At 39.6% G+C, this 15,334-nt stretch overlaps 1 long non-coding RNA gene across 1 annotated transcript in view; it reads left to right on the top strand.

The window, feature by feature from the left end:
- The window catches only part of LOC122458544, a 47,009-nt gene that overhangs the window by 9,190 nt on the left and 22,485 nt on the right, over positions 1-15,334 (top strand). The window contains exon 2 of the long non-coding RNA XR_006278588.1: positions 11,960-12,172. This is a non-coding gene — a long non-coding RNA (uncharacterized LOC122458544). The remainder of the gene's footprint in view (positions 1-11,959; positions 12,173-15,334) is intronic.

The raw sequence follows: 15,334 nt of genomic DNA, 5'->3' as shown, positions 1-15,334 counted from the left end.
AGCAATCAATGGCTCCATGTCTAGTTGGCAGCCGGTATCAAGCAGAGTGCCCCAAGAGTCGGTCCTGGGGCCGATTTTGTTCAATATCTTCATTAATTATCCAGAGGATGGCGTGGACTTCACCCTCAGCAAGTTTGCAGATGACACTAAACTGGGAGGAGTGGTAGATACGCTGGAGGGTAGGAATAGGATATAGAGAGACCTAGACAAATCAGAGGATTGGGCCAAAAGAAATCTGATGAGGTTCAACAAGGACAAGTGAAGAATCCTGCACTTAGGATGGAAGAATCCCATGCACCGTTACAAACTAGGGACCGAATGGCTAGGCAGCAGTTTTGTAGAAAAGGACCTAGGAGTTACAGTGGATGAGAAGCTGGAAATGAGTCAACAGTGTGCCCTTGTTGCCAAGAAGGCCAATGGTATTTTGGGATGTATAAGTAGGGGTATTGCCAGCAGATCAAGGGACATGATTGTTCCCCTCTATTTGACACTGGTGAGGCCTCATCTGGAGTACTGTGTCCAGTTTTGGGCCCCACACTACAAGAAGGATGTGAAAAAATTGGAAAACGTTCAGCAGAGGGCAACAAAAATTATTAGAGGACTGGAACACATGACTTATGAGGAGAGGCTGAGGGAACTGAGACTGCGGAAGAGAAGAATGAGGAGCATTTGATAGCTGCTTTCAACTACCTGAAAGGGGGTTCCAAAGAGGATGGATCTAGACTGTGGTAGCAGATGACAGAACGAGGAGTAACGGTCTCAAGTTGCAATGTGGGAGGTTTAGGTTGGATATTAGGAAAAACTTTTTCACTAGAAGGGTGGTGAAGCACTGGAATGTGTTACCTAGGGAGATGGTGGAATCTCCTTCCTTAGAGGTTTTTAAGATCACGCTTGACAAAGCCCTGGCTGGCATGATTTAGTTGGGGATTGGTCCTGCTTTGAGCAGGGGGTTGGACTAGATGACCTCCTCAGGTCCCTTCCAACCCTGGTAGTCTACGATTCTATGATATGAGGAATTTTTACTGTTGTCTATGGCTTCAATTAAGGAGTGCACGTAAATGTAAACATAAAGTTAAGAATCTGCTTACATGTTTACCTAAAAAGGGATGGATGTAAACACATGCTTAAGAGTTTTTCTGAATTTGGGGCTGAAGCCACTTTATTCTCCTGAGCTTTCAGCCTGTCAAATTTAATGCACATGAAATTCAGAAATCTATCTAAAGTCCTTAAACATAATGTATAAAAGAAATAATTGAAGAGACTCAGTTGAAGTTCTCAGTTGGAAACATTGTTTAGCTGCATTCACTAGAAAACTGCAGTTGGGGTGCACAAACCAAGCTTAGATTCTAAACTAGTTTCATTTTTGCGGCTGCAACAGTTTTCATCATAGATCTGAATGCAAAAAATAAGAGCAATACAAACAATAAGCGTGCATGCAAAAGGCTTAGTAAAAGGTTGTTTCTTTAACATGAGAAGTACTTCTTAATTTGAATTAACTCATGAATCTCCTCTTGATTTGTCAGTGTCACTGGAAATCTGAGGGAAGAAGGATATTTTATAAATAATAGAGAAATGGTGTATGTCTAGAAATCAGAGATATTATATCCAGAAAAGGGAAAACCAGGACACAAGTGTTATAGAACTGGACAATGTCTTAAAAAAAGCCTTGCACTATGGTCCTGACTGGGAGTCCTTACTCACACTGATTACTTCGGTTACTTGGCCCTTACTCAAGTAGTCCTTCAGGGTTACAATGGGACTCTGTGCATAAATAAGTGCTCACAGAGTTGGAATCTCCACCATCTTACTGTGAATGTGCAGTCTGTACAAGATCACATTCTGATTAATCCATAATTACAGCAAACCTTCTTTGTAAGGTTTATAGGGGTATCTTCTTGAAAGCAGAGTAAACACTGCACCTTTTGGCTGAATGCTACTAAATGCCATGTAATTACTTCTACTTCCCTTGTGTGCTTTACTGGCTCCAGTTGCATAAAAGTGTCTTAAGTGACTTGTTTAGATTAGAAAATGATTATGTGGTATAACAGGCAGCAAAGGCAGTTCTTGGCCAGCTTGAGAAAACCACACACCTGTTTCAAAACAAAGTGAAGCGACGGGTGGAAGAACAGGTTTACTAGACTAAGTGGGTGGGGTCTTAAGCAAAGGTTGCTTATATTAATAAGGATGTGATAAAGACTAAAAGAGGTGAGTTAATCCTGCAGGAAATTAGCTTTCCTGGCTTTGATATTTTCCCCTTTAAGAGAAGATGTTAATAAGAGCAAAAAAAACATAAAACCTCATTATATTGTAGAAGTTGAAAGAGAGGATGGAAACGTTTAATAAAATGCCAGCCAGGTAAGCTGAAACTTTTTTAATTTATGAGCTTTGCTTCTCTTCCAAAATCATCATTATCAGAGGTGTAGCACCGATTTTGTATTCTTTCCTACTTAGAAGTGGTGAATCACATTTAGGTCAGAGAATGCATTCATTAGCAGTCTAGCCAAATGATAAACTTAATCCCCCCCCCCCCCCCCCGATACACCTTTTCTATTGAGATCTGGACCATGTTCACTTTGTGCAGGTGTTGCTCTTGAAAATTGCTTTTGAGCAGAGGAAAAATATAAGCGTGCAATCTCCTTCTGATGGAACAACATTAACAAAGGTTTAAGGCCCGATTGTGTTCCCATTAAATCAGTGAGAAAACTCTCATTGATTTCAGTGGGAGCAGGACCTGGCCCTTAATTACAACAATTTTATATCACATCTTAAGGAGACTATTTATTGAAGTAATGCCATTTGTTGCAATTTAAATTCGAGAGAATCAGATTTTTCCTAATAATCAGATTTAGCAAAAACAGATCACACTCTTCCCCTAAACTATCTGGAGATATGTATAAAACCCAAAGACCCCATTTAAAGTATTAATGCATTCTGAAATGCCATCTTTTTCAAATCTCAACTTCCCCTAGCTGAGTTTCAGAGCACTCCACTGATAGCCCTTCTCAGTGGGCAACAACTAGATCTGTTGTCCATTCAAGTTATGTGGCTCTGACTGATGGGGAGAGGAGGAATTGGATATATGATTAAATGGTTAAATTATGTAATGCATATTCAGCTAACATGCTGATTGGGCCTAGGGTAAAAACATTCCCCCAAGCCAATGACTCATCAGGCTGCACAATTAAGTCACCTCCATTTCATAACCAGCAGTACATGAGAGAGTGATGTGGTCAGCATCATGTCTGGCTGCCTTTACCTGATGAATCAGGTACCCATTTTGTAACTGGGTGAAATAGCAGTGTCCTGTCAATGCAAGACCAAGCAAGACTCAAATTTGTAACCTTCAGAGTTTTGTTAGGTGCCTGAACCACACAGCCACCTAGCCTATTAGTTGTAGTACTAAGGGTGCATGTAATAAAGGATAATTATGGGACCAGCATGACTACAATGACACTGAATGTAATAAATGATGAGTAATTCATAAATAATACATTTGCTTGAAACTATTCCAGACAAATCTGAGTAAAATGTGATAACCTAATTAACCGTTTAGTTCCACTCATGTTTTCTCCTGCAGCCATACCACTTTACACAGTTCTTACAAGCTAAGCAAAGTAGGGCCTGTTCACTATATAGATGACAAAATTCTATATAACAGCTTGTTTACTCTCCAGATTATAAGCATTCACGTCCTGCATGCAGGAAATGGCAAATGTGGTAAAAGAGGGGTATTCTTCCTTCTTAGAAGGCACAGAACCAATGTCCTGTCATTTTGTTAGCAAGCACTGATTGTTGGAGGTGCCATCTTTGGGATTAGTCATATAGCCCGAATGTATCATGGCTCTTCATTAAAGATGTCACAGCACTCATTGCAAGCATAGGGGTGTTAATTAATCCTGATCTGTATTCTGGCCGAATTCCAGCACAGGTATTTACATTCTGTTTAGTGATTTCAGTGGGATATTTTTCACTTTCTGGCTTAAAATCTTTTTGTAGTATTGCAGTACTATTAAGAGTTAACAATTGCTGTAATTCGCCTAGGTATTGGTGCTTCCATGGTGGATGAAGTGATTTATCGGGTGGATGAAGTGATTTACAGGGTTTGATTCACGATTGCCCTGAATTTTGTATTGTCACTCAAAAAGATTCTAAACAGGATTAGATGCTTTTATAAATAAAGAAGATGATCCAGAGTGGTGATAGGAAATATTAAATGAAACACAGCAACATTTTTGGAAGAGATATAAACCCTTATGCTTCAAAGTATAAACCAATCTGTAACTACTGAGAGTTCAGTTCTCTCTTAACAGGCTACTCTAGGGAAGATGACAGTGTCGCCTAGTGGGATTTCAGCTCTGCCACTGATCTGCTTAGACAAATCACTTCCCGTAGTTTCCCTATGTGTAAAATGGGGATAATAATACTTGCCTCCTCTGTAAAACACTATGGGAACTGCTGATGAAAACCACTATGTAAGAGCTAGGCATTATTATTATTACTTGCTTTTTCCTCTGTCTTCTGGTTCTGGTCAAACAGAGGATACTGGTCCAGATGGACAATTATGTTGATACACTCTGACAATTCCTAAGTTGCACTTTTCAACATGCTATATGCTATCTTTAATTATTCAAAATGAAATTAGTCAGCCCACAAGGAAAATTGGCCAGAATTCCCTAACACAAGTTTTAAAAGCTAAAGAATAACCAATGATAAGATAGCTTATTTATAAGAGAACTAGGGAAATTTCATTAAAAAAACCCCTTCCCAAAAAACTCTTAATAATTCAACAAAATACACTTTATGCTATGTTTAAAGGCATAACATGTACAACATTCTTTATATAGAAACATTCGGTATCATAAATGTACATGACGTTCTGTATGCACTAATGACAGTGCACTGTGTCTCAAGAAAGGAAAACGGTGTCTGATTGCCTAGGATTGGCAAGAAAATATTTATAATAAAGAAGAATAAGAATTAGTACAGTCAACTGAAATAGTTTTCCATTAGCATTTGCTCCTGAGTTTTCTCAGATTGTCAGTTTACAGTAGCTGCAAAAACTGTTCAGTGAAAACATTGTTAAATAGTTTATAGCAGACCTGCTTCTTGTGCCTCCAGGAAACATTCGATGACACACACAGCTGTCTGAGATGAAAAATTAATTAAATAACTAAACACTCATCACCTGGAAAACAGAGGGATACAACTTAAGGTAAAATGATCATTTTATGTTGTATGTCTCTCTCAGATTTAAAGGGCCAGCTATCAGAAGCATGCTGGAAAAAAGTGTGTATATAAAAAGATAAAATTAAAGAGGAGAGCTCAGTAATAACAAGACAACCGGAGAGTAGATAACTCTCAGGGATGACTGCCAAAATTTTCATCTTTCCAAGGGTTAGGAATCTGTCTGAGGCTTTAAAACTGGAGTCTCATGTGTTATCTAATTACAATAGTTATCTGTTTTGGTTGTTATGATGTTGATATTATTGATATTCCATTCTTTTTTACACACTGATTGTCTCCTCTGCTGTAGGTAAACCACTACATAATCCCAGTGCCCATTATTTAAGGGAGCTGTTGATATGTTTTTTCCTTACCAACTTCCCTTTTAAAATTTATGGGACATACCAACTTCGTGCAACTTCACTGAAGTTACTGGAGTTACACCAGGGGCAAGTCTGATCTGTGATCTAAACCTCAGATAAAGAGCCTTTTATGAATTAGTGGTGGTCTGTAAAAGCTCAGTTTTGTAGACATTGCATTAGTAGATCATGCAGTGCACTTTAATAAGGAGGCTGGTAAAACTGGTATATAGAGCAGCCCACTTTTTCATCTCACTATGTAAAGGGAATGTTTTCAAGTCCAGAAGAAGCAAAACATGAGGGAAAAGAGATGTCATTTACTGTCACAAATATCAAAAAGGTAAAGAATAGTCTATCAAAGCATGGATGGATTCCTCTGAGCAACATGCATCTATCCTACAAGTAGTTACTCAGCAGGTATCCTAGAAGAGCTAAGCCATCATAAGAGTGGTAATTTTTATGCAGATTAAAATACTTTAAAATAATTTATCTTACATATGAGGACAGGCCTCCCTTTTATTTTTAGTGACAGCCAGAGTATATTTATGTCACTTAATCCTTTTTTGGCAATGAAAAGAAACTGCCTCCTTCACAATTTTTGCTGGAGTTTTTCTAGGTTCATCTTACATTATTAGCTGCTTGAAAATTTTCCGACAAACTTTTATTTGATGGCAAATGGCTTTTTTGCCAAAGTGAAAAATGTCCATTTTCAATTAATTGTGGGCGTGAGGGGGTTGTCACAACATAATAAAAAATGTGAAAATGAGAAAGTCTTCAAAGTTTAGGGCTATTTTCAGTTTTTGATGAAAGCCTGAAAAAAACATACTGCAGACAATTTGTGATGCAAATGAATTCTTTTTATCAATTTTAGTCACCAGAAAAAAAAAAAAGCTGAAGGGAAAATTCTGTCCCAACCAGCACTAAAAAGGAGTTGTGTTGGCTCAGTGATTGGCACAAATAAAGACAAGGTGCCAATGTCAGTCCATTCCTTCTTTCTTGTTACTTATAAAATACAGCAGAAACTAATATAAAACAATCATAATATCCTATCTTGACAAAAATGTATTCCTCTACCATTTTTCAGTATACTGTCATTGTCATAAATGACCTATATATTTAAGGAAAATAATACAATTACTAGTTTTATATTGTAAAATACAAGTTTACTTTCTATGATGTCTTTCAGGCAAACCATAACCCAAAATGCATTACAGAGTTACAATTACCATCAGAATTAAATAGCAAGTAATAGTGACAGCCGTAGGTACAGGAAAGAGAGAAAAGATTCTTTCCCAATTTGCTTTCATTATGAAATCACTCCAGCAGGTTTTCTCAGCTAGAAACAAACGTTAATGATAATTAATTAATTAATTAAAATACAGCTCTTAAAGAGCGATCGCTAATTTGCCCTGAAATCTGTGCAAGGAGGATACAATGTAAAAATAAGGACTAACTCAAAAATGTAAATATTCTTGCAAAAATGTGTAAACTATTAAAAAAACTCAAGTTCCTGCCAAGTGATATATTATTTTAATGACTTTAAATGCACAATTTCACTCTTCTTTGGTGCTGGCACTTTGAGTCCCTGTTAGGGATTTGGGCTCACAATGAAGCTTCTATAACTTTCTGGATCTTTGTCATGTTGGCAAGTTGGTCATTCTCCTGCAATGAGGAGGAGGTGGCTGGAAAGAAGCTGTACCAAGGGGATATGGAAAAATTCAAACCTGGCTTGGCCCAGGATTGCTGTGAAAAATGTAATGAGCTGCTTTCTTGCTCAGGAGCCAAATGCTGGCTGGTAGCAACTGTGGAGGGAACCTGAAAATGCTTCAATTCTGTCTGTCCCAGCAGATGTCACTAAAAGGCAATAGTGTTTATAGGTAGGCCAAATCAGAAACAATCAGGTATTTTAAGATACATAAATGTGGAAAAGATTAGCTTATCTCAACTACCATAATAATGTTTTACCACTGAAGCATTTTTTAGCTCCTTTGTAGGTCTTTGCTTTGGATCCAGATCTAAAATACACTGAGAAATAGGTGGTTATTTCCAAAATTTAAGAAAATATTATATTCTACAGGAAATTGTGCAAGGACCAGGAGCCAAGACACTAGTTAAATGCCACAATTAAGGAATTCTGGTGGATAAACAGAAATTTAAAAGAGACTGAGAAATACATCCATCTCCACAGAGTGTATCTATCTATTGCATACAGCTGCATCATTCTGAAATATTACAAGTACAAGAGTTGATTAGAAAGTACTGTACAAAAGTGTGACACTCCCATTCATTGTCCAGTCAAATAGATATTGTAAGTCGGCTGTCAGCAGTCCCAGTAAATTTCTGATTTTTATACTATTAAAAACAACAGATGGTGACTAAGGAGATAAAAAAAAGTAGTTTGGGAGAGGCAGGTGAGTATGAATACTGAGTAAGCTCTTTGGGGCAGGGACCATTTCTTTGTTCTGGGTTTGTACAGCACCTAACACAATGGAGTGTTGGTCTGTGACTAAGTTTCCAAGGCACTACAGTAATACATATAATTACACTAGATCTGGTCTCAGACAAGTGAAGTTAATTATTTCCCAGATGTAGTTAATAAAAGCACAAAATAGGCTCTAATCTGTGTGCTCTGTATTTAGTCTCCTCTCTTTAGGACATTTGAAAATAGCATGAACTATTTGTTTTTAGTTTAGCGGGTAGTTCTGAGAAGGTGGGTCAGAGACTGGGACTATGATACTAAGGAGAGGAGCACAGAAACTACAGGCAAGAAGCTTCTGCTGCTAAACCTGCACTCCCACAATAAAGTCAATGGCATATTCTGCAACACAAGCAGTTAAAGCAGGAGCAGATGCCACTAAGCCTGAGATAGACACAGAGAGCCAATACTGCAATGGCAGGAAGCTCACATAGTGTAGTGATTACTTATACTTCCTTCCCTACCACCTGGTATCACCTGCTACTTAATTTGCTTTCATTATTCAGAGAGTCCAATTAAACACCATTACATTCTCACCTTTCCTTTGCTTCAATATTAAACATATTCAGTTTCCAACTTACACTGGGTTCACAGCAAAGAAACTTCATTGGCTTCATTTGTGTTACTCATGATTTAGACTGATGTAAGTGAGATGAGAATCAGGCCTCTGCTTTTAGAAACCTAATTTTTTGGGATTCTTCAGCCTTTTAGAAAGAGATGATTGCTTTTCTACCATATTCTAAAACTTTAGTCTTTAATTAGAGAGATGTAAGGAGCAATGTGTTTTAAGAATTGTGTTCTCAATGGTACCATCTATTCAACCTCTTACCTTTGCCAGCTCTTAAACAGGAAATGTCAAAAACCATAAACTCCTCAAAAGAACTCATGCAACCATTACAATAAAATAATTTCACTATTGCATGTTTGGATTTTTGCACATGAATATGTCCCTGAAAAGCATATGTGTTGCATAAAGAATTTGTCTTCATAGAGAGATCCTCACTAATCCCTCTAATTGCAGGTTAGGGTTGTCCACATTTTGAGGATTGCAAATGTCAGCTTTTTTAAAGTACCAATGCTTCTTAATTTTAAAGAGGTCAGTAGGAACTCTATTCAAGAAAAGAAGCAATTTAAAAGCTCCATAATTCAATTCTTAACTATTTATCCCACTATAGACCCCAACCTCGAATACCCAGTATGTAGAGAGGGATCATAGTTATGGTGAAATGTAGCTACCCCTTGGATGGAAAAAATCAGTCATGCTGAGCTAGCAGCATTATGGTACACAATTGTTTCCAGCAGTCAAAATCTGCCCTTCGACTTGAATCAATGGAAACATGAACAGAATTTGGCCCTATATTATGGAAGTGAATAAATAAAGCAAATGAAAATACCAAAGGAATTTAGGTAGGCAGAATGGGTTTACCAGAACTTGGAAGATGAGTAGGACACCGGAAGCTAACCATGCTTGTAAAAAGTGGAAGATATCAACAGTAAGAAATAACAATGAATCCTAAACACTAAAAACACAAAAAAGAAGCTTACAAGAAGTGGAAGATTGGACAAATGACCAGGGAAGAGTATAAAAAATATTGCTCGGGCATGCAGGAGTGAAATCACGAAGGCCAAATCACTCCTGGAGTTGCAGCTAGCAAGAGATGTTAAGAGTAACAAGAAGGGTTTCTTCAGGTATATTCGCAAAAAAAAAAAAGGAGTACTTGTGGCACCTTAGAGACTAACAAATTTATTTGAGCATAAGCTTTCTGAGCTACAACTCACTTCATCGGATGAAGTGAGCTGTAGCTCATGAAAGCTTATGCTCAAATAAATTTGTTAGTCTCTAAAGTGCCACAAGTACTCCTTTTCTTTTTGCGAATACAGACTAACACGGCTGCTACTCTGAAACCTTCAGGTATATTAGCAACAAGAAGAAAGTCAAGGAAAGTGTGGGCCCCTTACTGAATGAGGGAGGCAACCTAGTGACAGAGGATGTGGAAAAAGCTAATGTACTCAATGCTTTTTTCGCCTCTGTCTTCACGAACAAGGTCAGCTCCCAGACTACCGCACTGGGCAGCACAGCATGGGGAGGAGGTAACCAGCCCTCTGTGGAGAAAGAAGTGGTTCGGGATTATTTAGAAAAGCTAGACGAGCACAAGTCCATGGGGCCAGATGCGCTGCATCCGAGAGTGCTAAAGGAGTTGGTGGATGTGATTGCAGAGCCATTGGCCATTATCTTTAAAAACTCATGGCAATTGGGGGAAGTCCCGGACGACTGGAAAAAGGCTAATGTAGTGCCCATCCTTAAAAAAGGGAAAAAGGAGGATCCTGGGAACTACAGGCCAGTCAGCCTCACCTCAGTCCCTGGAAAAATCATGGAGCAGGTCCTCAAGGAATCAATTGTGAAGTACTTAGAGGAGAGGAAAGTGATCAGGAACAGTCAGCATGGATTCACCAAGGGCAAGTCATGGCTGACTAATCTAATTACCTTCTATGACCCCAATACCTCTGCCAATTCAGACTTTCCCCAAACCATCTGCCCTGGAGCCTCCAGCACTCTTTCTAAACACTTACAGAAGTTATTAAGTTCACTGCTTCCTTAAACAGACAGTAATCAGCAGCTTGCTACCTTCACTAGCGTTAACAAACTCGCAATTTGAATGAAATCACTGAACTGATTTACAGTAAAAGTAAACAATTTTATTTTAAAAAGTCATAGATTTAAGTGATACCAAGTATAAGCAATAAAGATCGAAAGGGTTACAAAAGCAAGCAAAAGTAAAAATGTGCCCTTTTCGAGGGTGGATGACCAGACTTTCTGGCCAGGACCCTTCACAGTGCTCAAAGGGCCCGGTTCCTTTGTTTCCTCAGGTGAAGGATGCCAAAATGGCTTTTTCTCTCTTCCTATATCTTCCCAAAGTTCTTTGACCCTGCTTCAAGTATCAGGAAGGCTTCCTGACTGTGTAGTCTCCATCCCCCTTTGAGATTGGTAAGTGGTCATCTTTCCTCACTTGCTCTCCTGATGGCATTGTTTGCCTTGCACAATTATTTTTGCCTTTTCTTTCTCTTTGGTCACACCTTTTTAAATTTACATCAGAGACACAATCAAGCAGTCAGAACCGCATTATTTTCTCTGGAACAGCCATCGCTTAGGTACTGCTTGCCAAATACATTTTAAGAATAGATTCCCAGCACATACCTATAAAGTCATTTGGGGGGTTACTGTACATACAGCATTAATGGTGAGTTATTAGTTTTCCAGTGATATATTATATGCCACCTTTTGGGTATATATCATGACAACAGTGTGTGAGCTGGCATTGGGGTGGTCTTAGAGTTATACCAAGCAAAGTCCCACTGAAGTCAAGGCGAATGTTTATTGACAAATCAGACGAGGATTCAGCAATGATCTTTTGAGACTGAAATGCAAATGGCTCTTGGAATACTCATAAGTGACAGTAGCACATAACAAGGATGTTACATTTTCTGATACGCATTCATTTCTCTTGCTAAACTAAAATATGTTCCTCCACATGTGTTTGGGAAGTGCCGCTATATTAATATTCAGTGCCTGATTACAGTAACCACAGGTGCAGCTCTTTTATTCCTGTTGTAATGTGAGATGATGAAATGATGAATAGCCTGGAGCAAAGTATGGTATATACATATTAGCCTTACTTTATTACATATGTGATCTTGGGATCTATCATACAGTGCTAGGGAACAAGGGAGAAAGCCATATGATAAACTGCTGCACTGCATATAAGGTAGTTTCTTTGAGTTCTTCAGTGATCATGTTGCATGTTTCCTGATCCTATTTGCTTTATGTGGCAAAATCCATTTGCAAAGTTCAGTCTAGTATTGTAGGCATATAATCAACAATTGGATCTCTGTATCAGTGCAGGTGAATATCAAGTGCTCTTCTGATTTATTGGTCACCAACATCTCTAGCAACCACAGTTTCCTGAAGCTGTGAAATGTTATTTGACTGGAAGAATTCTGAGGAACAAATATCCACGACAGTACTCCAGGCACAACTGTGAAAAGCAATAGGTCAATATTCATGCCAAGCAGGTTCATTAACTATGCAACTTTATTGACCCCAACAACAAATTAGGTCAGTGGAAGATTATGACACCCCACCATGCCGGCACAGCTCAGCTAACCAGTATATTTAGGGAGAGGAGCCCAGACTCTGTCCAATCCCTGCCCACTGCATGGCCTTTATTCCTCCAAATCTAGATCCAAGCTCTGGGTAGCCCACACAGAGGTGTACTGGGGGATTCCTAGTCCCCTTTACTCTACTGTGGGGTCATGTAATTCAAGTCACAGACTTGCCCAATATTTATAAAGTCATACATTTTAAGACCAGAAAGTACAGTTATAAGTCTAAGAACCCAGTCTGAACTCCTGTTCAACACAAGCTATGGAGCTGCACCCAGTTCTTCCACTGAGTCCAACAACATGTGGTTGAACCAGAATTATATTTACTATAAACATGAGTGAAAGAAAATGCAATGAGTTTGGTGTCACTTTTGCTTATGATATATTAAATCACCTATATGTTGGTCTTCTGTACTAAATCTCTACTAGAAGAAACCAAAAAGCAAACTTTTAGCTCTCTCATAGGTTTTTATATTCTTTAGCTTTGTCTGATTGGTTATGTTGCATGTTTCTTAATGTTTGTTTGGATATTTTTAAATTTTTAATTTTATCACCAATTGTCAAAGCAAAGTTAAAAGACTGTTCTAATTCTTCTGAACACATTTGTTTTTAGATTGTAATATATCAGGAATCCTTTGGTCAATGTACTTCAAATTTTGTAGAAAAGTTCTACCTTAGGCACAGACTTAACCTGCCAGTTTTAATGGTAATACAAGTTCATCATTCATTTTAGGTGGGGAGCTAGCCTCAGGATGATAAAGAAAACTTAACAATGCAACCTTAACAACCACACCATAATCAAATAACAGAGAGAAAGATTTAAGACCCTGCTTTAAAATCTGTAGTGTTACAAAAGATGTACACTGATTACTATTAATAGCTTAATTCCTTGATCTATGGCTGCAAATTTTATAAGAAGTTGATGTTCTATTTTTGCTTTTAAAATACAGCATTTCAAGACAAATTCCATGTAAAAAGCCAATGCCAATTCCAGCTGTCACATTTTTCCTTACCAAGCAAATATACTGACCTCATAACTGCTTGCCAAGGCTTGGCCTCAAAATGCACTATTTAAAAAGCAAATAAAGAACCCAAACTTGTTCAGACTCTGGGAATATTTCAGCCTGCAGCTCAGCAAAAAGCCTTTATCTAAAACCAATTAATTTCTCAGGACCATTAAGAAATGACCAGAGGGGCTAATTAGCTGTTGCACAATCTGAATCTTCATGATTAATAGTCAATAATTTATAGAAGTAGAGGACATGTAGGGTTTCTCCTACTATGGTCAGGTGAAACTACAAGGGCCAGCTCCTCATCTGGTGTGAATCAGTGTAGTTCCATTAAACTATCAGTGAAGCTACACTGATTTAAACCAACTGAGGATCTAGCCAAAAATGTGGATCTTCTACTGTCTGATATGTTGTTTTTTTCCCCAAGAACTAAACCGGGTTCAGTGTCACACTGACAAAATGTGCTGTATGTTGGAACCTATTGTGACAAAGCTCTGTCCTTGCCTCTGTGGGTCCCGTGTTTCCTGGCACATTTCGCTAGCCTCAGAGGCTCACTGTGACCCTCCACGTAACCCTTCTTTCTATAGAGACAAGGATCACAGTCTACTGAGACATTTTCATCATAAGCCAGCAAGGGACATGAGAAGTTACCCTTCTTTGCACAGTCTCTGTTGTCTCCCAGTCTCAGTGATTAATCAGGGGGCAAAGGTCGGGGGGGAGAAGCCCGGGCCCACCCTCTACTCTGGGCTCCAGCCCAGGGACCTTAATAGTATCAGCTATGGTAGCTGACCTTTTAGAAACATGACATGTACAATTCCCTGGGCTACTTCCCCCACAGCAGTCCTCACTTCCTCAAGCTCCACTTCACCCTTACCTCAGGGCCTCTTTCCTTGTGCCTGATATGGTGTGTACTACTCAGCCTCTCCAGCCGCGCAACTTCTTTCCACAACTCCTGACATGCACACCCACCTGACTGACTGGGAGGCTTTTAACTAGTTTCAGCCAGCCCCTGATTGGCTTCAGGTGTCCCAATCAACCTAGCCTTCTCCCTGCCTTCTGGAAAGTTCTTAATTGGCCCCAGGTGTCTTAATTGACCTGTAGCAACTGCCATTTCACTTATCCTGGTCCAGGGATTTGTTTAGCCTGGAGCTAATATATCTATCTCCCACTACTTTTCCATAGCCATCTGGCCTTGCCCCGTCACATATCCCCCCCCCCCGCCCGCTCAACACCATAGAGTTGGGCAACTTGGGACGCCAGGCAGTATGCTTGTGACAGACCATCACCATGGTGGCATCCAGCCCTGTGCCATATGTGGAACTGGAATGGTTGGAGGGATAAGAACCACCTGTTGTCCCTTGTGTTCTTTTCCTTATTCCACTGCATCCACTGGAGGGGTGCATGGTCCATCACAAGAGTAAATCACCAGCCTAATAGGTAATAACGCAGTGTCTCCATAGCCCATTTGACAGCAAGGCATTCTCTCTCGACTACTGCTTATTTCTGTTCTCTTGGGAGAAGCTTTCTGCTTAGATGGAGGATTGGGTGTTCCTCTTCTCCCAATATTTGCGACAGAACTGCTCCCAACCCCATCTCGGAAGCGTCTGTTTGTAAAACAAATTCCCTGTTAAAGTCCGGGGCTATGAGTACGGGGTCATTAAAGAGGGCCATCCGAAGGTCTGTAAATGCCCCCTCTCCTGCGTTGGTCCACTTTACCATGTCTGGATTTTGGGCCTTCACCAGGTCCATTAGGGGACTTGCCCTAATGGCGAAGTGGGGAATAAACCGTTGGTACTAGCCTACCATGCCTAAGAACGCACGGACCTGCTTCTTTCAGGTTGGCCGGGGCCAGTTTTGAATTGCCTCTAGCTTATTCGTTTAGGGCTTCACTATGCCCCTTCCCACAATATATCCCAGGTATCTAGCCTCTGCTAGCCCTATCGTGAATTTAGCAGGATTAGCAGTGAGGCCAGCCCGCCTTAAGGTGCACAGTACTGCCTCAATTTTCTCCAAGTGGGTTCCGCAGTCTGGCGTATGGATGATGACATTTAGGTATGCAGCTGCATAACTAGTATGGGGGCACAGCAGCTTATCCATGAGGTGCT

Source organism: Dermochelys coriacea, chromosome 2, assembly GCF_009764565.3.
Source record: "Dermochelys coriacea isolate rDerCor1 chromosome 2, rDerCor1.pri.v4, whole genome shotgun sequence".
Classification (NCBI taxonomy): domain Eukaryota; kingdom Metazoa; phylum Chordata; order Testudines; family Dermochelyidae; genus Dermochelys; species Dermochelys coriacea.
The sequence above is the reverse complement of the archived record's forward strand: the minus strand, read 5'-3'. Positions and strand labels throughout refer to the sequence as shown.